A 25,679-nucleotide genomic window follows, 5' to 3' on the forward strand; every position below is an offset into this window, starting at 1 on the left:
CCAATGAACCAGAAACTGAGGCACATAAAGAGAGATAAAGTAATTCACTGAAGTGAGTTATGGAGTGTTTCAGAGCACAAGCTTATATATGACATCTGATACTTACCGTTTTCTTCTGGTCCCAAGTGAAAGCTGGTCACATATTTATATGAGATATGAAATTGTCCTAGATCCCCACTGTGATTCACTTAAATCAGTATGGATCCTGAACTGGCATTCATTCTCACCTTAAATTACATGCCATCGGCAGTTATAATCAGCTTGTTTTCTAAACCTCACCCAAGCTGTTGACAAAAAATGTAAAACTAGAAAATGCCAAATCAAAGCAGAACTGTCTCATATATCACAAGGAGCTGCCCTCCAAGTTACAGCCATGAATTAATCAACAACACTGAATAGGAGTGCTTGAACATGTGTGTGACTTTATAATTATAAAACTATTTTTTAGTTCAAAGTTTCTCAACTCTAATGTCACAACACATTGTATGTTGCAAACGACAGATGTTTCATAATAAATTGGTTTCTCTAAAAGAAATAGAGCAGATTAAAAATTACTGCCAGGTGCCAGCGGCTCACATCTGTATACCTAGCTACTCAAGAGACAGAGATATAAGGATTGTGGCTTTAAGCCATCCCAGGCAGAAAAGTCTGGAAACTCTTATCTCCAATTAACCAAGAAAAAGCTGAAAGTGGAGTTGTGGCTCAAGTGGTAGAGGCCCAGAAAAAGCTAAAGGACAGCACTCAGGCCCAGAGTTTAAGCCTCAGTACCAGCACACACACACACACACACACACACACACACGCACACACACACACACACACACACAATGATTACCACCAAATTAACATGACTCTTACTCATTTCATTTTTCTTGAGAGTGGTAAGAACCTAGCTGTCCAGGGAGTAATAAAAGTTATATCCTATAGATGGTGTCAAGTAAAAAAATGATCAGTGCTGGCTTGGTTCACATTTTTACCATCTGGTTATAAGGATTTAATGAGAAATTTTTAAAAATTCAATTTGAATATTTCCTCTTACCATTTTCATGGCCATGTTTTTTAAATATTGGTTTCCTATAATCTTTTTCATAGAGTTCTAGAATGGATTTTCACAGGCTTACTGTGAAAAGTTTCAAGTATATAGAAAAGTTGACTGGATATTATAATGAACACACATACACCACCAAGATCCAAAATTTCACTTAATTTGCTTTATCTGCATGTCCATACGTCCATTTTCTAGTCTGAGTCATTTGGAAACGTGGCAATCATCATGACAGTTTCCCCAGGGCCAGCCCTTTTCCTGTTTGGTTATTCCCGGCTCTTCCTCAGCCATACTCTTATAACTCGGGGTACCTGAAACCTGTATTTCCCAGACACCCTTGCTCATAGGTCTGTTTCATTTTCTTTTTAAATAAAATATATTTCTGAAACAAGATATTTCTTTTTTTTAATAATTTTTATTATGATTAAGTGATTACATAAATTTCACAGTATTGGGAGATATGATAGTTAAAGTCACAAATGCATTCTAACTTTGATGAGACAAATTGTCATTATTGTGGCCTATAAAGTTTGTGAATTCTATGAGCTTTGACAATACAGCTATTTCTTCCACATCAAGTGATATGTACATTGCTTTCCTTTTGCTTAGTGTAAACTGTTCCCTCTTTCCCTTTCCTTCCCTCCCTCCCTCCCATCACTGCCCTTGAGTTACTTAGTTCATTTTCATCAATGTCCAGTGCAGCTGATGGGCCTCTCTGTTGTATGTTTTCCCCTGAAACAGGGTATTTATATCTAGGCTAGGCTGGCTTTGGACATGTAATTCTACTACCTCAGTCTTCTGAGTACTGTGATGATAACATGTGTCACAAAGTCCAATCTGTTTAGGGTTTGATCAATGGGAATAATTGGCAGAAGTTTAAATGACAAGAGAAGAGAAGACCAAATATTTCTGCAGGCTCTTTGTGTTATGGAAGTGCCTTTTCTTACTTCTGTTAGTCCCTTGCTCCCCAGCCAACTCCTACTGGACAGCTCCAGCTCCTGGACGCGGTAGCACCAACTTTTCTCATCCCCATCACAAAGAGTGGTAGTGGTTCTCCATTTCTGCTAATTTCTGGGATGTCATTTTCCCCCTTTTCAACTCTTCTAGAACTCTTTAGTCATCTGTATTAAACCCCCTCTTCTCAATAATTGTATGTATAAGTGTGTGTGTGTGTGTGTGTGTGAGAGACAGAGAGAGAGAGAGAGAGAGAGAGAGAGAGACAAAAAGAGTGCTCCATTTCTTTGCCTCTGAATAGCACAGCCTTTAAATTTTTGGAATACTTTTCTTAAAAATATAAGGACAGGAAGTGGCGCTGTAGCTCAAGTGGTAGAGCACTCGCCTTGAGCTGAAGAGCTGAGGGACAGTGTCCAGGCCCAGAGTTCAAGTCCCATGACAGATCAAAAAAAAAAAAAATATATATATATATGGACACTCTTCTATAAATGTTAATGCCATTCTCATTTAAGAAAACTAACAAACCTCATTAATGTCTTCTAACAGTCCAATTCATTGTGCCATTTCCTGGCTCATTCCCCAAAATGTGTTTATTAGTGAGGTCTTAAAATGATTCATCACCATATTTGATTATTTATTCTCATCAGTCTCTCTTACTCTAGAAAAGTTCCATTATTCTTCCTCCTATAACACTGGCCTTTTGGGAAGATTGGAACCAGGTTTATTCTAGAATGTCCCTAGATTTTTTTTATGTTTTCCTCTTGATGCTTGTTGTTGGACTTCTTTCTAAACTTTCTATTAAAAGATAATAATCTAGAAGTTAGGTATAAAGTCCTAGTTACATTCAAGTTAAACATTTTTGGAAGAATACCTAATGGATATTGCTGAAATTTATTTCATAGTACATGACACCAGGAAATACATCAGCCTGTCCCACTTACTCTGATAGTATTTAATCATTTAGATAAGGTTATAACTCATAGAGCTTCTCTATTATATGGGTATTTTTTTACTGTTACATTTTATTTTGGGCATTCTTGTAGCCCCATGGAAGTGGATTATTAACTGAACACTAGATTTCAGTTACATTTCAAGCACATAATATATATATGTATGTATGTATGTATGAATGAATATGTATGTATGTATATGTGTAGGTGTGTAGGTGTATATATGCAGAAAGAGAGACAGAGAAGGATACAGAGAGCTTAGTGGTCTTTATAACTTATATAGAATGCTACTAAAGAGATGAGGTCTGTTCTGTGAAGTGAATGGCCTGCCATAAATGTTATATCATTTACTGTAGCTACTTCTTCATATATCCTAGTTGCTCTTATTCTTCTCTCTCTCTTTCTCTCTCTCTCAATCTCCTTTGTGATTAGCTTTTATGTCCAGTAAGCAAAGAACAAAATAGAAATTTATTGGAATTAAAGTGAGTTTGCTTTCCCATTCAAATCAGCTGACTCCACATGTCTGAAGGTGAACTTACCATGTTTCCTACGAGAGTTGCTCTTCTCTCAGTATTGCCTAACTCAAAGTTTTGTGTCATTCAGTAAAGTCACCTGGAGACTCATCTTTGATCCCTGATTGTCAATCATGCCCGCAGGTTGTATCCAATTTACCTCATTGACTGGACTTTGCTCAAGAACTCAAGTCTGATGGCCTTTTCTCAAGGACATCCTCTGCCCCCGCCCCCATTTCAGATATACACGGCTTCAATAATTTGCTTATCTTTTTCTAGGCTTGCTACCTCAAATAAGTCTGTAGGTCTTGTCTACTTTTAAGAAGTTTGTTCTGATATGCAGATATGCAGATTTCTTCATCGAATTTTTTTTTTTCCGGTTGTGGGGCCTGAACTCTGGGCCTAGGCACTGTCCCTAAGCTCTTCAGCTCAAGGTGAGCACTCCACCACTTGAGCCACAGCACCACTTCCAGCTTTTTCTGCTTATGTGGTGCTGAGGAATTGAACCCAAGGCATCATGCATGCGAGGAAAGCACTCTACCACTGAGCCACCTTCCCAGCCCCTCATCGAAATTTTCTATGTGAACTCTTTCAATGGCTTCCCTTTGTCTGGAGGACACAGCTTCCTTCCACCCGTCTCAAGGTGCTTCTGGTCTCTTAAGTCTCACATCCCCATGCTCTGAGGCCTCTTGTGCCAGATCCCCCATCACAGTTCCATGGCAGGCACAGTGCCGACATAGTGGGTAGTCAGTACATGTCTTGCTAGCTCACTGAAAAATGTTCCCAGGCCACATTCTCTTTGACCTTTTGACCCTTGACCATCTAAACTTTCCTCCCATCCTCATTAATCTCTTCCTAGCAAAATTTTTCTTTATTTCCTAAACTTGTCATAGTAATATCTTTATAAGCATAAAGATACAAGATACCAATGTAATAATAATAACAATAATAATAATGACTCAAATCTTGAAACAGAGGTCTCATCCTCAGATTAGCACTGGGTCACTGGGTCAGTCTATAGAAAAAGCTTGGCAATCAGTAGCCTATTAAAATCACAGCTTGGGTATGTCATTGCAGGAGTAAAGGACTAATCTCCAAACTCACAATATGGGAACTTCAGCAAAGCTAAAGACACAAAAACCCCACAATGCCTTTTCCATCCAGCTCATCTGAGAAGCCATGCAGTCCAGTGATGAACCCAGAAGTTTACAATTATGTGAAATCATGAACCAGGGCTGATAATGGCTGCCTCAGAAGGCTGACTGGGGATCAATCCTAAATTACAGGATATTAAAGAACCATTCCTTTTTGTTGAATAAATCATCTTATGTTTCTGCCTCTTGTAGAGAATAGGCAGATGATAAACAGGGAATAAAGAAGGCATAAAAATAAACCTATAATGAGATTTAATAAGGCCATTTCAGAAGAATGCAAATACTACTGTGTGAATCTGAATAGAAGGAAACATGTTCAAAGAACAACCATTGTATAAAGAATGGTTAAAATAGCAAGAAAATGTATGGGAAAATGTGAGATATAAAATGAGAATCCACTATAGCCAAGTGTCCTTATTTTTATAGGATCTGGAAGTCTTCTTCCTAAAATCCTCCATTTTTTCTTAATATATTTGCAATAAAATCACTAGTCTTTATCATGACCAGCAAACTTGGGGGGGTCTGGCTTTTGCTCACATTTCTAGTTGTGTTACACACACTTCTCTATCACTAGATGCCAATCCTTCTTGTTTTCAAATATACCAGGTTCTCTTGTCGTGGCCTCTGAATGTATTTTCCTGTCTTCTTAGAATGGACAAAGTGCATAGTGAACTGATCCTTGTGCCAGCACGTTCTCCCTCAGGTACACTTCTTACAGCCTTCTGTTTGAACTAGTTTCCAGCCCCATCAGTCTATCTTTTAGCAAAAGCTTTCTTTATTGCACTAATCAGAATTTGCAGTCTTATATTCCTCTGGGTGGTTATTTCATGTTTGCAAGCTTTATACAGGCAAGAAGCATGCCTGTCATTTGTTGTTAGTCAGTGGGAACTCAATAGGGACATTTTGTTGAATAAAGTCTGAAAAGGAGGATAAAACAATGGAAGGATGTGCTCATCTTTTCAGTACAGCTGCCATTTCTACCTCAACTTCTCTCCATATCTAGCTTTCTCATGAGTAATTGAGCCTTGAATTAGAGCAGAGTTCAATGCTACCCAGAAAAAGGCCTCATTTCCCAGCCTTCCTTTCAGCATGGTCAGCTATGTGACCAAGCTCTGGTTAATTGGATGTTAGCTGAAGTATCTTTTGACTAATGAGAAAGGTCTTTAAGGAGAGGCAATTGGGTGCCAGTTTTTGACCTTTTATCTTTTATGGATGTGAAGGCACAGTGGTTAGAACTTAAGTAGCCAAATTAGACGTGAGGTGGCTACAATAAGAGTCAGGGTAAAAAGCAGAAAGACCTAGGGTCTTTATAATTTTGTGGAGCAGAACTGCTCTACTAAGTAGAGACTGTAGCATGGCTACCTACAGTGGTACTGAATACTTAAGGGTAAACGTAGATGAGCTGCAGTGTAACCTGCACAAGGCAGGGCTTTAAAAGTGTCTAAGCAAAGACTTAAGAACATTGGTGATAAATGGGGAAGGTTATTCCAGGGAAAACAAGCCCTATGAGCAAATGGACAAAATGATGAGCTACAGAATGTATTTAGATAATGACCATTAAAATCCTAAGACCATCAGAACAAAAACAAGTCACAAACAACATGTAGAATCTTCCGAGAGTAGCATACTGCATCCCATATATCCACTTATCCTTCACTTCCTAAGTCTCATAACTGTATTTACTACACAAGTCTATGTCTCACCTTTGGGTAAATGGTAGAATTACATTAACTGAACTCTGGTGGTTAGATGTGGTCATGTGACTTATTTGGGCCAATAAGACGTAAATGTTAAGAAAGCAAGATTTACTAACTCCCCACACCACAATGACTGACAAGTAGTTGTCAGGTGTTCTTCTTTCAGAGTAAAAGACATCATCACTGAGCACAAAGTCCGAATGGAGGAACCCCGGTCGGGGAAGGCAGCTTGAGAAAGGAGGATGGGAGGATTGGAATGGCTGCCTTTATCCTGGGTTCCAGGGAATATTACATGAGAGTTGTTAGGCTGAAGTCTAACAAGCTATTGCTTCATCAAGAGAGGGGGTTCTTCTGCCAGGAGGAGAGATGAAAGGCTAGTGTTGAGAGCTGAAGAGGATCTGCCATGGAGGGTCTGTGCAGAAGGCCCATGGAGAAGCCTTCTTGAGGTGCACAAGGCATGTATGGGAAGCAGAGGATTTTGAAGTTAGGTTAACAAGAAGCAGAAGAGGAGTGAAAGCCAGCAGAGTAGAACAGAGGGAGGCTCTGAGCATTCTCTTAATGACCCCATCCTCCCACCTCTCACAACAGAACAGCTTCTGGGCCATTCTCAGTCCTGTATGCCTGCCAGCATCACCTGGAAGCTAGAGGGAAGAAATCATCTGCTCAGACTTCACCTCCAGATGTGAACTTCACTGATGAATTTCACCAGTGAATTGTGAAGTTCACAACTTCACCAGTATGCCAAATCTCATTCATGCTCCTGCTTCAACGGCTGTCAGAGATCAAGACCAAAACACCAAACATCCTTCCCAACATGGCCATCCTAGACTCCATAGGCTAGGAACTTCCATCTTAAACTTCCCCCTCCCCCCCCAAGTTCCCTCTAGCTAACTGGGTAAACTTATGCCTGTAAGTCCAGCCTTCTCCATTCTGTATTGGCTCTAGATTTCATCTATTTTCTGCCATCAATCCACCAGGTTGGGGGATGTACCATCTTATCCCTTGTCTGCCCAAGCGCAGTAGCCTGCTAGTTGGTCTCCAATGTTCATTTACTCTTTTCCTGCTCATTTTTCACTTTCTCTTGGAAAGACTATCTTTTGAAATGCAAATTGCATTTGCATTTTCCAGGATACTTAGGACCTAGAGCCAAATCACACATGGATTGCCTGGCTTGGAAGCTGCTCATCTCTTACATCTCAACCAATCCACTCAGGACCAGCAACACTGATCTTACTTCAAGTATTCTTTAATGGATCAAGCTCTCTCTTACCAAAACAGGGCTTTTGCATATACTGTTGTCTTCGAGTGGACATATGTTCTTACTGGGTCTGTCTCCTCTACCCTTACTTTTGACTTTCCTGCTGGGGTTCTTTACTAACATCCTCAACTAAGATCAGCTTATACATAGTCATGGTCTTAATTTTACCTTATTAACATGTATGGATGACTACATACATCATCATATTTAATCCACTCAATAAATTCAATGATGCTAACATGGTTCTTATCAGATTTTTGCAAACAAGGAAATGGAAGCAAAGAATGGTAAAGCAACTTGCCTTTGGTCACAGAACTGGTATATGCCTCTTAGGCCTGCTCAGTCTAAAGTCCATGGGACTGCACAGCACTGTGCCACCTCCCAAAGACACATGCAGAGCATCTCTCTGTCACCTATCCAAAGTACAGCAGAAGCCAAGGTCTGCTTCTATATCACCATCCACCAACTCCAACAGATTCTCTGTGCCAAGTGCTGACATACAACAGGCAGGACACACTGTAAAGATGACGAGGTAAATTCAAGACAACATAAGGGAACCAGGGCAATGAAAGACATGAGGGGCAGGGGTCCAGATCACTTGGAGGTGTATGGGGCTATTTTGCATGTGCTTGAAGAAAGAAATAGTAGGTGCTCAAAGGGCTTATACAGGAATGGAAGATGCTTTTGAATTAAAGGAGAAAGCAAACATTACTTAGGACAAATCTCATATCAGACTTTCCTGTTTACAAAAGAGGCAGAGGGAGAGTCCAGGAGAGAAGAGATTTCCCAGAGGAGGAAACTGTAATGAGAACAAATAATCTGGATCAAGCCAGAGCCTGTTTGAACAAAATGACTACCTGAGACAGAGGAAGCTCTCAGGATATGATAGGATTTTCTACAACAGGTAAAATTTTAACATGGTGTCTATAGTCAAATGCCAGGACAAGAAACACGAAGAATGAATAACATTTTCTACATGTGATGCTTGAAGGTTTCCCCAAATTTGGAAAGTATGTTTTTAAAATAGAGGATAGCTTCACAATTGGAGAATAGTTAAGTAAAACACAAAACACATACCATAAAATGGAATAGAGGGTAGCTTTCAAAAATGATGCAAATGGCAAGATGCATGACTGGTTAGGTTAGTATATTTTTATTTTATTTTGGGGCTTCAACTCAGGGCCTTGATGCTGTTCCTGAGCCTTTTCTTAAACTGAAGGCTAACACTCTATCATTTGAGCCTCAGCTCTCCTTTTAGCTTTTGGGTGGTTAATTGGAAACAAGACTCTCATGCCCAAACAAGACTTTCTTGCCCAGTTTGGCTTTGAATCGAAATCATATCTAAGCCTCCTGAGTAGCTAAGATTATAAACATGAGCCACCAGTGCCCAACTGGATCAGTATTAAGGAAAAAAAAAAGAGCAAGAGAACCAGTATGGTGGCTCACACCTGTAATTCCAGTACTTGAGAGGTATAGGAAGAAAGATCAAGAGCTTTATGCCAGTGTAGAGTTAATAAATTCAAGGCTAGCCTGGGTCACATGGTGAGACTCTGCCTCAAAACACTAAGCAGAAGAGAAAGAGTCAAAGAATAGATGTCCAAAACCATGGCAAACTATGTGCCTTCTTTTTATACTTTCTTTCGCTGTTCTTCAGTTAGTATGTATGCTAACACTTGAAATCAAGCACTAAAATATTATTTGTGCTGCCGTAGCTCTTTTGTGTCCTCTCCCTGTGCCTTTCGCAGTTTTGTGCCTCTCCAAGGCTGCTAGCCACTGGTGTCTCCCCTGGGATATAAACCTTGTAGTTACCTCCTAGACATCCTTCTCCGAGAGCTGATTTTTATCAGCTCTTTGATGACTTCGCTTCTCTGGACAGCATTTCTTTTCTGATCATGACCCAGTGGGGGTTATCCAGGATTCCCTGATTGCCTGCTAGGCAGCCCCCACTGTATACCCAGTCTATCCTGTCATGTCTCCATTGCTGAATAGATTACTACAAAATCAGATGGCTTACAACGCACCCATGCATTATCTATCCATTCTGTGGACCAGAGGCCTAGGTACGCATTAACTAGGTTGTTGAAGGCTAAAACCAGGGGACCCCAGGCATGGGCTAACTGGTTTCTCCACTTAGGATCCCTTGGAAGTTGAAACTGGAGTTTGGTCTGGGACTGTGAGCTCATGTGAGATGCAGGGTTCTCTTCCACGCTTCATGGCTTTTTGCCACAATTTAGTGCTTGAAGCTGTAGGACTGAAGGTCCTTTTCCTGCTGGCTTTTGGCTAGAGGTGCTCCTGTCTTCTGGAGATTGTCTTCTAGACTCCAGCCATGTGGCCCACATACATCTTGGTGGTTTGCTTCTTAGAGGCTACATGGGGCAGCATCTGGAGCTACTCTGTGTCCCTTTTGGAGGCTCACCTGATGAGGTCAGACCCACCCAAGGTAACTTCTTTTCAATGAACTGAATGTCAACTGAACAGGACCATGATTTGCATTTGTAAAAATCCCTTCATCTTTTGCCACATAACTTAACATGATTAGAAGAATTTCATCCTGTTCCAAGTTCCTGCCCACATTTAACAGGAGGAGAGAAGAGAATATGTAGCCAGGTAGTGTCAGGCTTGGGGCGGGGATTGGGGGGGGGGTCACCTGAGAATTTTTCCTACCATGAGGTTAAGGAAATCATTTAAGGGCACTGCCAGTATTAGATTCACATTTATTTAAAATATATTTTAACTAGGTTGATATTCACAAAATATTCTCATGTATACTTTATGCCAATTTCATTGGAAATCTGCACAAAAGGCTTAGCAGCTATTTCTGTTTATTTGATGAAAAGAATGCAAGGTAAGCTATTTTTAATAATACTTATTACAATAGTTATATCTGGGAATCTAGGAATCTCTCTCTGCTTCTTGCTTTCTTCTCCCCCTTCTTCCTTCTTTCCCCACCTCCTTTTCCACTTCTCATCTTCTTTGTCTTTGTCTTCTTCTTCTTCGTCTTTGTCGTCTTCTTCGTCTTTGTCTTCTTCTTCGTCTTTGTCTTCTTCTTCTTCCTCTTCCTCTTCCTCTTCTTCCTCTTCCTCTTCTTCTTCCTCTTCCTCTTCTTCTTCCTCTTCCTCTTCTTCTTCTTCCTCTTCTTCTTCCTCCTCCTCCTCCTCCTCCTCCTCCTCCTCCTCCTCCTCCTCCTCTTCTCCTCCTCCTCCTCCTCCTCCTCCTCCTCCTCCTCCTCCTCCTCCTCCTCCTCCTCCTCCTCCTCCTCTTCCTCCTCCTCCTCCTCCTCCTCCTTGAATATAACTTGGAAATAGATTGAGTGTTGAGGTGAATCATACTCATTTTTAAAAATTTGGTGAGGAATTCCATTGCAGATTCCCTTTGTACCATAAGTCCCCTGTCTTCGGTACTGTTGAAAGGTCTTTCTGCACAGAAAATTAAAGTCATCTTCCGCTCACTCTGAGACAGGCATATCACCCTCTCCCCATTTCACAGGTGAGAGCATAGAGCTACAGAGAGGCTTCATAGTAGCTCAACATGCAGGAGATAGTATAAGAAAGAGCAGGGTTTGAATTTGGGCAGCCTGCACTCAGAAGACTGGTGTCCCTCCACTGGACAGCACCATCTGCACCTTCTCATGGAGAGGGGGGTGGCTCACATAGAGCTATGGCCATGGGAAGTGCCAGATGCCACTTGATTCAAAGACTAAAAGGGTCACAGCATGTTAACAAGGTACTTTTTACCCTGCTCAGCAACCAACAAAAAGAGCCAGTAAATTCTGTGTGCCAGTACTGAGACTTGCTACAATTAACAACCAAGAATCTGGAGCTAATTTATTCAGGGAAGCGGGGTGAGGATAGGAAGGGAGAGAATGCATTTATGAAGCACTTTAATAATCTGAATTTGTGGTGAGAGTTCTGGGATTTTTCCTTATAGGACCACACCTCAAACACTTCCATCTGGGTAAAATCAAGATAAAATGTTTGCTGACTGCTTATACCCTAAGGGTGGGATGCTCTTCCTGAGAGCTTCTAAAAGCCTTCCAAGACAGCTCTGGTCCAGAAAGAGACAATAGGATGTTTATAATTTCTCTCTCTCTTTCTCTCTCTTTCTTTCTTTCTTCCCTCCCTTTCTTCCTTCCTTTCTTCCTTCTTTCCTTCCTTCTTTCCTTCCTTCTTTCCTTCCTTCCTTCCTTTTTTCCTTCTTTCCTTCCCTCCTTCCTTCTTTCCTTTTTTCCTTCCTGCCTTCCTCCTTTCCTCCTTCTCCCATATAATTCATAACCATGCTTCATGCTTTCTCTCTCTCTCTCTCTCTCTCCTTTCAACACAGAAAATGTAGTATTCTGACATGTCATGAATCTGGCAAAGAAAAAGAATATATCTCTAAAAAATTTAGTGCTAAAAAATTTGGGACCCAGAAAATTAGAATCTGTGATGAATGTACACCTAAATCTTTTAACATGGAGCCCATGGGAAGTGGGATAATGGGAGGAGGATGGAATTTAAATATCAGCCTGGAGGAATCATTTCCATTACCATGCAAGAAGTTATTGTAATGAGGTCAGTTCTGGTCCTTATGCTATTAGCCGACCAGTGAGGACATAGACAAGGTAGAACAGAAATTAATTAGTAGTATGGGGGCTTTACAATCTGAGGTATTCAGAAACTTAGCAAAACTAGGTCTGTGTTCTTAAAAAAAAAAGATTATAGAGAGACCTTATTAAGGCACGGAAGGCTCAGCTATTTAAGATGGTGACATACATAGAGGCAGGAATGTGCAGAGAGAAGCTGAAAGGCAGCCAGGCCCTGAAGGAATTTCAGTGGAATTTCTTCACCAGAGGAGTAGTTAATAAATAGAGCAGATTTCTAAGGGCAGAAACTAGAGCAGCTATTACAAATAGGTCCCCTTACCACTGTTCTTTTTCTTTAAAGAAAAGAACGACAGGAAGTTGGAGAGGAGAATGTTGAAACAAAGAAAAACAAGCTTAGCTAGCTCTTGGGGTACCTCCCATGTAAAAATGTCAGTTCTCAGACTTTCAGAACATTGTATTATTTATTAATTATAAAACATTCTGTAGAGTTAGCTTTGGGGTTATAGATGAATACTAGCTACGATTAAGAGCTGTGTGAATATAAGACTACTAATGTCTGAGATTCTATTCTTTTTTGTCTTGTTGCCAATATTTCCATTGCACAGGAGAACTGGAAACCCCTTTGATGCTATGCAGCTGTCCCCTCCTATTCTCTTAGAAGTGGGCTCCCCTTATTCTCTGAGGCCCAAAGCCTTCTGGGATAGTTTTGTTTGTTTATTTATTTATTTAGTTATTATTTACTTATTTTGGACACAGGCTCTCATTTTATAGCCCAAGTTGACATCAAATATGACCTCCTCCTGCTTCAGTGCTAAGATGACAGGCATAAAGTACCATTCCCAGCTCTGTGGGATAATTTTAATCTAGCAACTGTTTATGACTCTGAAGATTTCAATTTATTTCTGTTTCCCTTGATGAAATAGGTTATTTGGAATGGTTGTGGCTCATAATGTATGTTTGTGGCCTTATTATTTATTTATTTGCAATACTGAGGCTTAAACAGAGAGCTTGGGATGGTGGATGCTTTGCCTTTTGTGCTATGCCACAGCCATCTTGCATTTGATTGTTTTTCAGATAGAATCTTGTGCTTTGGCCTTTTGAATTCAGATGACATTTTTCTTACCTTTGCCTTTCATCTAGCTGGGATTACATGTGTTACCCAGGCTTGGCCTTACACATGTGTTTTTATTTTTCAGATTATCGTGACAAGAAGGGATCGTGTCTGTTCAGATTTTTTGATGGAGATATCTCTAGTTTTATGTGTATTTCCTTTTATTTCATCAAAGAAAATTTTACCAAGGTTTGGCTTAGCAAAAGTCGTTAACCTTCAAATTTGCCACTTGAGTCATGAGGATAAGACAGTTTACCTGTTATTGTTACCAGTTCGCCTGAGTCTCTCTCATTGTCCATTAGATCATGAAAGAATATTTACTCTAAGCATTGAGGTGGAAGACAGAAGGTTTCTGGCAGGGCAGCCTTTGGGCAAACTGCTTCAACCTTGGGCAAGGTGAAGTTGACATCTGTGGGAATTGCCATAGCTGTATTTCCCAGGCCATTAGCCCCACAATCACATGGAGCTTTGTAGAGATGCAGAATCCAGAGCTAAATCAGGCAGACAGCATACTGATACTCTGCGTATTAGAGATGACTGGTTGTAAACTTTGTGGTCTCAAGAACAAAGCAATACTCTGCAAGTCTAGGGAGATGCCTGCAGATTGAAAAAAGGCTCAAGAATGATCTAGAGGAAAGAGACAGTAGATCCTTTGGTTAAGGCAGGGCATAACATGTGGATCCCAGAGTCTGTATTCAGTGGGAGACAAGAGATTTGCCTCAGTGAGCTCATGGTGTGCTTATTCCAAGTAAGGACTTGAGCCAGCCACAAATCACATTGGAGACAGAGATTAGAAAAGAGGGCTGTTTTTGGTCAGCCTGGTCAAAAAATTGGTCCTGTGTCATTTCAAAAATTAAGCTGGGCATAATTGTGTGTGCCTCTGATCCCCGCTAGTCAGGAGACATAGGTAGGAGGCTTGATCTAGGACAATATTTGACAAGATATGTATTCCCTACCTTATGTATGTAACTGTAACCCCTCTGTACATCACCTTGACAATAAAGTTAAATTAAAAAAGAAAACAAAAACAAACAAAAAACCCAGGAGATTTTCAAGGCAAAATAACTAAATTGAGAAAGGCCTTAAGGCATGGTTCAAGTGGTAAAATACCTGCCTAACAAGGCCCAAAGCTTACACCCCAGTACTACCACAAAAAGAAAACAGAGTGAAATAGAGGATGTGGTATAGTCAAAATAAAAGCTAATGACCCCCTCAGTCCACAAAGCACACCAGCCAAAAAACCCAAACCACACACACAAACAACAACCCCTAAACAACAACAGTAACAACGAACTGGCCAATCTTAATCTGCAAATAAGCAATTAATAATATGATATAGTGGTTGAAGGTCCTGAGAAGAATCACGAACTTCACAATCACGTTAGCTGAAACCAGAGGTAATGTCATTGTATCTGAGGGGATCTGAGGGCTCTACTTCCTTGCCTCTGGACTCTTCCCAGTGCGTGGCAGTCCCTCCTCTGGCCCCTCTCTGGACTGGAATGCTCAGCTATCATCTTGAGCTCCCCTCCCCCACCTCTGCTCCGGTGACCTCTGGCAGGGATACTGCTCAGCCTCTTCCCGGCCTCCTTGGCCACTGGAATTTCCCCTTCCAGGTTTCCATGGGAACTGTGGAACTGCTAGGGGCCTCTAGCCTTCCCTCTCTCCTCTTTTTCCCTCCAGGCCAAACTTCACTAGGTTTAGGCGACATGGTGGCTTCTGACAGCTATGCCAGACCATGGTGGGCTAAATAGGCCTTTGTAGATTGGCCTGGGAACCATACCACTCTTTAGAATGATTTTTTCCCCCTGAAGGGGAAATTCTTTGAGTTCCAAACTCCCCATTGACTGGTGACCTTTTGGAACACAACTGTCACATCTAAGCAGACCAGTGGGGTGAGATCACTAGCAGTTGTCAGAGCCAAGCTGGGAACAGCAAATCAGGGCTAGGGCATGCTGAGGTCAGAAGCCAAGAGAAACGAGGCACTGGCAAGCAGAGAGCTGCCAGACAGGACAGGTGGGGCTTAGGGATCTCAGAACAGGGAGATATAGAGCAGATTGGGATGTCCATAGTTCCAACTTGCTGGGATAATGATGGAGGGCCAGTGAGTGAAATGTGATCATCTGTTGGAGGCTGGAACATAGAATGGAAATGTTTTTAGTGTCACAGCTACCCACCTTCTTGAGCCTCAGTGCCTAGAGCTGAGGAACACATGGCTGCCTTGTGCACACATTGCCTAGGTTCTGGTTCCATGGTCCACTACATGGACTCCTGTTGTGGCTGCTCTGACTCCATTCCCATTCATTTCCTCTCTTACTGTTTTTCTCTGCAAGCTCTAAGGAATGAGGTCTGGGTGGGGTTTTCATTCCCAACCCTGTGTGCTCCTGTGCCTGAAAAAAAATGAAGCTAAGGAGAAGGAAGTTAGAACAGGAGGAGGGATAATGCAAATGGTAATTTTGGAAAGGTATTGTCCAAGATTGGAATTCTCAAATATTCCAGGACTTCAGCAGTTTCTGGTTTGACAGATTGGCCTTCGTCAGCAATATTTACAATACTGAGGAGGAAAAAATCCAAGTGCCCATCAACTGTTGAATATATAAATGCGAAACAAAATATGTTATAGTCAGGTGATGGAATACAATTCAGCTATAAACAGGAAGTACTGAAACATTCTATATATTATATTAAAAAAACAGGCACAGAAGTTCTCATTGTCTATCGCTTCACTTACATGAAATACTGAGTGGGCAACTTCAGCGAGTCAGAAATTAGGTTAGCTGTTGTCAGGGGCTGGGAAAAGTGGGGAATGGGGAAGGGCTCTTAATAGGGACAGAGTTTCTGTCTGGAGTAATGAAAACATACTGGAACAACACAGGATTGTGTACTTGAAAATGGTGAATTTGTGAATTGTGAAATCTATCTCATTTTCTAAGGAGAAAGAGAATGTAAGAAGTCAGAAGTCTAGATTTGTGTTTGCTGTTTGACAAGCTAGCATTTGGAGGGGAGAGAAGGAAAGCTTGGGTTACAACTCAGAGCTCCTTTTTCTTTTCATTCTAGTTGACAGCTCTCTAGATGACGAGTTTTTTTAAAATTTAATTTTATTGTAAAGATGCTGTACAGAGGATTACATTTACATGAGTAAGGTACGTTTCTCGTTGAGCATTGTTACCCATTTCATTGTTGTTCTCCCACTATCCCTTCCCTCCCCCCACTCCTCCCCACCACGAAGTTGTGAAGTTCATTTCCTACATAGTGTCCTATGAGTATCATTGTTGCAACGGGCCATCTTTTGTAGTTCTTTCAGCATTTTGCTATTTCCATCCCTTCTCCCAATCAGATAAATGCATATACAAGATGGAGTTTTGACCAAGAAAATAGAAGAAGAAATGCAGAAGAGGACAGAATGGACAGTAGCAGGAGGGAGATGAGGTGCAGGAGAGAGAGAGAGATGAAGTACATGAGAGAGTGAAGTGAGGTCAGGAGCTTGACCTTGAACACTGAATCAGATGGACATTTGTTTTCTATTTGAGATGTCCTAGAAAGTGTTTGACTGTGGCACAAACTAAAATATATTTCATGTCACAGCCAGGATCCATATACTTATAGGTATGAAAAGGTCTTTGCTGTGTTCTGGTTTTATCTTTTGGATAAATGCCCACAGGTGCTATCATTGGATCATGGGATGTTCTGGTTAGATTCTGAGGAATCTCCAAACTGCCTTCCATAGTGGTTGCCCTACTCTGCATCCTGCCCAACAGCCTGAGTCCTTCCCCTTCACTATGTGTGATCCATCCCATTTCATCCCATCCTATTCCATTCTGCTTTGTTTAAAAATGCTGGTTGAGTTCTACCAAGTGGATTGTACAAAACACTCATAGTTCAAGACCTAGCAATTAACGTTCACTTAAAAACTCTAATATTAAATTGATTTCTAATTGTGCCAGGTGGGTTCCTGACGAGCTTCAACTACCTGAGCTTTGGCTACAAAGGCAACTGATTTCTAAAATGTGGTCTGGAGAGAACTGCCATGTGAGATGTTTCCAGCCCCTCTGACCAGGAAGCACTGGGAGCTCCAGTGCTGTGTCTGCGGCTACCAGAGGCCTCCCTTTGTGGCTGTCCTTTCCATGCCTTTGTGGATTGAGTCTGAAATGTCCCTTTCTTTCTTCTTTCTCATCACTATGTGATAACAACACTTTTTCTACTTGTGTGTTTTTCCTTTCAGATGAAGTTATCTACTGTTTCACAGGAAATGAACAGACATATTGACAGTAGTTGGTTCACACAGTCCAGGTGTGCTGGAAGTCTGTATGCTGTAAGTTTTCTCAGGTTAATAGTAGGATGTGGGTAAGTCATTTTGGTTAAGGCATAGAACAGTCTCCCACATGTTTTCTGAATATAGGTTGGTATTAAATATCTCGTGGCTTATGAACAAAAACATTTCACGGCTATCCAACATTTATTTACCTAGGATACGAAAGTCTGGAGATGTACCATCTTTTGGGTCTCTAGAACCCTTCAAGCCTCCAGATGCTGGGTATAATTGGAGATTTAGGATGATTTAATTATCCTATCTTCTCTCTGCCTCTATCCCTGTCTCTTCACATAGGTAAGAAATTACTTGTTTCTTAGGGACCGGGTAATTCCATAGCTTGGCCTTTGTGAACAGTGCTGTGATAAACATGAATGCTTTATATCTTTTGTATATTAATTTATACCTCTTTTAATATATGCTGAAGAATATATACAAGGGACATAAGGTGGGTCTAGTTTTTGTTGTTATAAATCTTAACATTGTTTTAATCTCTCTTTTTATTGTATTTATACCTCTGGTATGACTCACTTTGGTTTTCCTGATGGCTGAAGATGTTGAGCATCTTTTCCTGTACTAGTAATTGGTCCTTCCTGTGTATTTTTTTAAGGAAATGTCTTTTTATACTTTTTTGCCCAGTTTTGAATTGGGTCACTGGTTTATGGAGTATAAGGATCTTTATATATTCTTGATCAAGTCCCTTAGCAAATATATAACTTGCAATTATTTGCTTTCATAACTTGGGTTGTACTTTTATTTTCATAATATGTTCTTTTATAATATGTACTTTTCTAAAATAATTTTTATTGAAATTAAGTGATTACATAAATTTCACAAATTTCACAATATTGTGAGATAATGATACTTAGTTAAAGTCACAAACACATTTTAACCTTCACAAGCAAATTGTCATTATCATGGTCTATAATGTTTGTGAATTCTATGAGCTTTGACAATACAACTCTTTCTTCCACATCAGGGGATATGTACATTTCTTTCCTTTTGCTTAGAGTAAGCTGTTCCCTCTTTCCCTTTTCCTCCCTCCCTCCCTCCCATCGCTGTCCCTGAGTTGCTTAGTTCATTTTTATCAATGTCCAGTGCAGCTGATGGGCCCCTCTGTTGTATATTTTCCCATTTCTCTCTGATTCTGTGCCCTCCTCCTAGCTTCCCTCAGATGTGCACATATATATATACGTGTATCTATACATATACATATACATATACATATACATATATACACATCATATATGTGGACAAGAATATGGAGTCATTTAGAAATGATACAACAAATTGAGTGGAGGTCCTTTGTTTCTTGATTCCTGTTTGCTTTGTCCATCTTCTTGCATTTTGGATTTAACATCCATATATCAGGGACACCATGTGATGTTTGTCGCTCTGCTTTTGGCTCAATTTGTCTTTCTCCAAAATAATTTTGATGAAGTACAGTTTCATTTGTTTTTTCTTTTGTTGCTTGTGCTCTTAGTGTCATATCAAAGAAACTGCTCTTTTCCAGTCCAATATATCATTGTGTTTTCTTTTTAGACTTTTATTGTCTTTGACACATTTTTAGTTGTTTTTTTTTTTATGGGGATAATGACCCAACTTCATTTTCTTTTGTGGTTTGGGGTTTGAACTCAGACATTCATGTTTTTCAAGGAGATGCTTTACCACTGGGACATACTTTAACCCTATCTTTCACTGTTCATTCATAATTGTTTCTATGGAATTTTTGGAGAAAAACTCTGTAGGGTTTATAGTAATATTCTTTTGTTTATTTTTTGTGCAGTGATACTGGGGTTCAAACTTAGAGCTGAGCTTGGAAGGCAGGTATTTTATAACTTGATCTGTGTTCCTGGCTTATTCTTTTTGCTTTTAGTCATTTTTAAGGTAGGATCTTGTGTTTTTGCCCAGCCTCATGTGTAGCTGGCATGACAGATGAATGTTATTGTGTGCAGCTTCCTGGCTGAAATGAGTGTCTGACTAACTTTTTATTAGGGCTGCCCTCATACTGCAATCTTCCAAGCAGCTGGGATTACAGTTGTGAGCCATTGTGCCAGCCCTTGTCCCTGATTTTAATAGTAGATAAAGATCTACCAATTGTGTCCATTTTGTCCAACAACTAATGTTTGATTTTACTTATTTATGTTGTTTTTTAGTTTTTATTTCACTAGTGTCCACTGTGGTGGTTACTAGTTCATTCTATTTCTGTGTGTCTTGAGTTTAGTTTGCTTCACCACTTTCCAGGGTCATAAGGTAGGCAGTTAAATTATTGATGAAAATTTCCTTTTATAAAATAATGAGTACAAGCTTCCTTCTCCGACTGCCTTATTTGTATTGCATACATTTTGATGTGTAACATCCTTATTTTCATTAATCTTAAAGTATTTTGTATATGACTTTCTACCAAATTTCCCTTTTGATTCCTTCTTCGATCTAATTATTATTTAAGTCTATGTTTAATTTATACACATTTGTTATTGCTTTTACTTCATAGTTTTAGGGTAGATTTTTACATGATTTTAGTTATCTTAAGTATGTTGGTATTTGTCTTATAATTTAATATATGGACTATCTTGGAGTAGGGTCAATCATAATCTTATTTTGGCATATTAAATGCATTAATATGAAATATTCCTAAAACAAAAGTCACAGTCACAAAGATTAAAATTCTGAACATTGAAATCTTGAAAACTGAAGTCCTGAATTCCCACTGGGAGTGAAAGAAAGCAAAATTCCAGGGAAGGGGTGAGAATATTTTAGGTAAAATGAATATGTAGAAACCATGCAAAATATTATTTTAGGTGTACCTGTGAAGGTGTTTCCAGAAGAGATTATTATGGAAGTCTAAATAGTCTAGGTGAGACAATATTGCCATACAGAAAAATGAATGTGAATGTGATTTTCTAAAAGAAAAAAGTAGCCATCTATCATGACACAGGAATTGCAGTACAGGTGATTACGATGGAAAGTGGTTAGCTTTTATGGACTTCCTCTTATTCAGTGGCCCATAATCTGTCTCTGAACATGATTTTTCATAAGTCCAAATCATGTTAGATATTTTCTTTTAGTCATCCTATTGCTTTATAGTGTCAATATTATATTTGTAATATATGCAATATATGCCATATCTATTACAATTTGCTATGCACTTTTTCCTTCTTAGCATTTTCAGTTCTAAAAGTATAAATGTATGTACTTTTAGAGACATCTAACTCACTTTTTTTTTTCAAATTTGGCTCAACAAAAATGCCACAGTGCTGACTTCGTTATGTCAGTACTGAAAGTTCCATCATAAATGAAGACGTGTTCCATTTTTACCTCTGCATTCCTGAAAGATAAAGGATCTTCAGCTCTTGATTTTTTGTGCTGGTGAGCCATGTGTTTTTTGATTGATCTCATCAACTGTCTGTCATGATATTTCAGATGACTGCAGATATAAAGCTGTGTGTGTGTGTGTGTGTGTGTGTGTGTGTGTGTGTGTGTGTGTGTGATCACCAACCACAGTGGTACACATTTATATATTTTGCTTTTTATTTCTTTATGAATAAATTTGTTTGCACATAACTGTTACCCATATTGGACTGTCACTGGTATACCTGAGTGCCTGTGCTTCTAAAAACTATATATTATTATTGCCTATTTTATTGTGGAAAGTGGACTATGAAGTACTCTGTCGTGTTTTTACATATTTCCCAAATAAAATACCTTTAAAAATGTAATTTAATGCCTTTCAGAGAATTATTTTCTGCAACTATATTTTTGAGACTGTTGGCCGTGCAGACGTTTTAGAATTTAGAGGAATTTTAGCAATCTTGGAATTTGTTTTTAGCAAATGTAATTGTTTAAGATTTCAACATTTGTAATTAAAGTATTTGGGATTGTGACTTTGAGGATTATGGCCCAAACCCACCTTGGAGCGTACATTTGAGAAGATTGTCTATTCTTCTCTTGTTGAATCTACTGTTTTATAGTATCTATTAGGTAAAGTTGCTCAGATCATTTATGTTAAATCTTCTCCTTGATTGTTCTATCCATTACTGAAAATAGTCTCAGCTGATTATTGTTGACTTGTCTATTTTTTCTCTTGACTCAATTCTTAATGCATATTTTTTGGGGGGCTATATTTGGTGCATATATGCTCATAGTTGTTTTATATTTTAATCATTGAACTTGAGTTCATTACACTTTTTCACTTACATCTAGTGCTCTACCACTTGAGCCACATATCCAGTTCCAGCTTTTTACTGGTTAATTGGAGATATGAATCATCTGGATTTTTTTGCCTGAGCTGGCTTTGAATGTCAATCCTTGAATTTCAGTTAGAGGATTATAGGAATTTTCTAAATTCCTCTTTAATATTCTGCAACATTTTTGGTTTAGTGTGTTTGTCTGATGTTAGCGTCACTCCAGATTTCTCATGGTTACTGTTTGTATTATTATATCTTACCATCTTCATACCTTGAACATATTCTATATTTGTGAAGCTGGCAGCATGCATAGATCTTTTTTATCCTCACTCACCATTTCTGCCTCTGGATTGGACTGTCAGATCCATGCATGTGTAATGTTATTATTGGATTTACATTTGATATACTATGTTTTATATGTGTTTCATATATTCTTTTGTCTTCTATATCTTCTTTACTATTTTTTTGCATTAAGAAATATTTTCTAAGGTAGTATTTAATTCCTTTAGTGATTTTTTTTCTGATATTTTTGAGTTACTCTCTTGGCGGGTAACCTAGTGCTTGCTATGTACCTCTTAGCATGCTCTGAATATTTACCTCACTGATGAAAATGCTCATCAAAGAAGTAGAGTTTAAGAATAATCTATTTTTCAGCCTTCATTTTAATTAGCTATCATTTGATCCCATTAATTGCTCCTCCAATTTTCAATCTCGCTTTATGTTTTCTGGGATCATCCTTTCCTCTTAGATAACTAGTTCCTCTTAGAGTTACTTCTTATTTTCCAGATATCAAACCATGCAATGACTGGTTCTCGCTTTTTTTCTGTTTATTCATTAATTATTTCACTTCACTAGGACTTATGTCTTTCTGTATGCTGAAGACTTCTAAATCAACACTTAAAACCAACTTCTCAAGCTGGGTGCAGTGCCTGACTCCTGTAATCCTAACTACTTGGAAAGTAAAGATTGGGAGGATTATGATTCAAGGCCCAGAGTTCTGGCATACAAAAAAGAGCCCAGGAGAATCATGTATACACACACACACACACACACACACACACACACACACACAAATACACATACCATATATATCTGTGTATCTGCATATATATGTATGTGTATGCCTGTATGTATATGCATATATATATCTATCTATATATATATATCTATATATATATCTATATATAGATATATATATAGTGTAATTGTGGGACTGTTTAAAGGTACTAGGTGGTGGAGAGGACATGACAACATTAGAGGGTAAATGATATTGAAATACATTGCATCCATACATGAAGATAGCAAAATGAAGCTCACTGAAGATGCTGAATAATAGAGGATAAGAGGTATGGTGAAAATGAGAGTAAGTAAGGGGGTCAACTTGATTAAAGTAAAGTACTGTACGGGCATGTGTGAAATACTACAGTGAAGCCCTTTTAAGTAATTAACATACACTTAAAAATGAATGATAAGACCATAAAACAAGTTTTGTGGGGGCAAGAGGAATTGTGGTTTTCCGACAAAGCATCTGTTACATAAGCCTTAGACCCTTCATGCCTGAAAACTTCCTCTTTCCTGAAGCTCTCTGTACCAAATACTGTACTATGGAAAATGTCTCAATAGATTAGGGCAAGTGAATTAGCTCCTCAAGTTTTGAAAACCTGTAGGAACATAATCATACTAAGAACCTTCAATCTGACAACTTTATGGTATTTTGTCTTTCCATTTATCTCATATAGTTAATAAGAAATATGAATTTGATGTTCTTGATACTTTTCTTCCTTGAGGAATTACCATTCTGCTTCTTTGAGAAACATTCAGCTTTATGGTTGGCCTCGGTGGTTGTTCATTGCACACTAATATGCTGAAACCATCATTAAGTCTTTTTAGGAGGCACTGCTCTAACTTACTAAGCACTGGCAATTTTATGTTCCTTAATTCTTGAGATATCTTATATCTCTGAACATCTTTCTCATTCTTGATTCTTTTTTTATGTAACATAAAGTTATCTTTCTGTGCAAATTTGTGTTAAGTTAAATGCTTTTGAAATTATTAGTCTCTATCATCTTCATTATCTGACAGTTAAGCTGAAAATGTGATAATATTTTAGTAAGGTTGTAAAGAACATTATAATATTAACCATATATTATCAACTTAGAGACTGAAATGCATGTATGTAGTTCCATCACTCTCAATGTCTTACATTGTTGTATTTAATTACAACTAATAGAAACATAAATCAAAAAGGTTACATTATTATAAGGATTTGAGGGCTTCTCATAAACTGTAAGGGCAGGAAGGGACTAGAAGCAAAATATGGAAATAAATTGAAAGTAAGAAAGGCTTCATTTCTAATCTTTGTATCTTTCTGGAGGTTTGTCTTCCTTTTTATTCCTACAGAATAATTGTAGTTGTTGCTGTAAATACATAGCAGAAGTGACTAGCCTTAGAACTCTTAAAATATAACATCTCCTCCACTCATCTGACCATCCAACTCCAGGCTAAAGTATGGCTTTAAGTCATCTTAAGGAATTCTGTATGATATCTATGAATGGGATTCTTTTGATTCTTAAGCTAAAGGTTGTGGCTAAGATGCAAAGCAAACAAGGGATCAGAACCAAAACACTCTGTTCTTGATTTTCTGTGGGATTTAGACACATGAAATGCATGTAAGATATCCATTGAATTTGGCATGTTAGCCTTTCCATATTTCTCTTCAGAACCTTATTAAATCAATTAAGGTTTCAATTGCACAAAAGGAGTTTAAAAAGCAATGGCCCTACTACATACTAGTTGCATTAAAAAGCTGCCCCATCTATCTTAAACATTTCAATTTTGCAAATTGTTTTTGATAACCTATGGCAGAATTTCCATGGCTATTAGAGTTCATGATGAAATACTCCAGTGAGGTTTATTTGGTCGAATTGAATCAAACATGTTAATGGCTAAAACAAACTACTACAACAATAAAGCTAACATCTATTTTCTGCTGAAGAATCAATTATACAGGTGCAAGAGGAAGGCTTGTTTGCATCAGACGGGTATCTAGAAACTGTTAGTATTCCAGATCACCTTGCCTTAGGTCATCTTAATTATCCAGAGATCATCTACAGCCCCCTGAACTTGAATCTAGAAGAATCATTGACTGGACAACTTCCCCTGGCAAACATCAAGAAAATTTAATTTAAAAATATGCAGAAGAAAGAGTCCAATAAAGGCTTTACAATAATGATAAAAATCTTGTCAATCAATCGATGGATACCATAGAGAGAACAAAAGGTTAGAGGAAATTAAATAGGTTTCTAATGTGCATTTTATTTGTTTAATTCATCAGTAGCTGTATCAGATAAACTCTAAATTCCCAGTAGTTTAATTCAATTAAAATTTCCTTCTCATCATTTTGTCTCAATCCACAGAAAGATTTCCTGGGCATCAGCCTTTCCTGGATTTGTTGGTTCACTTTCTATTACTATAATGAATACCTGAGACTATCAGTTTCTAAAGAGAAACTTATTTGGTTCACAGCTTCAGAGATTTTAGTTTAGGACTGATTAGCCTCATTGCATTGGTCTGCAGTGAGGCAGTACATCATTATGGAAGCATGTGGAAGAACAAACCACTCATTATCACATTGCCAAGAACTAAAAGAAAAGAAAGGTTCCACAATTCCCCCTTCAAGAGACACTCTCAATGACCTAAAGACCTCTCATTAGACTCCACTTTCTGAAGGCTCTACTAGCTCTCAGAAGTGTCATGTTAGGAACTAAGCCTTTGCCCCATGGAACTTTAAGGAGACACAATATCAACTGTACCATTGAGATTTGGCAGTGACTCGGTCTCCTTTCATTTAAATAGTCCTTGCAACTACTTATTAACTGAATTGGGTTGGAAGAGGGCGCCATCACAGGTTCATAGTCTATGAG

The sequence above is a fragment of the Dipodomys spectabilis genome, unplaced genomic scaffold (genome assembly GCF_019054845.1).
Source record: "Dipodomys spectabilis isolate Male_0828 unplaced genomic scaffold, ASM1905484v1 ptg000081l, whole genome shotgun sequence".
NCBI classification, from domain to species: Eukaryota; Metazoa; Chordata; class Mammalia; order Rodentia; family Heteromyidae; genus Dipodomys; species Dipodomys spectabilis.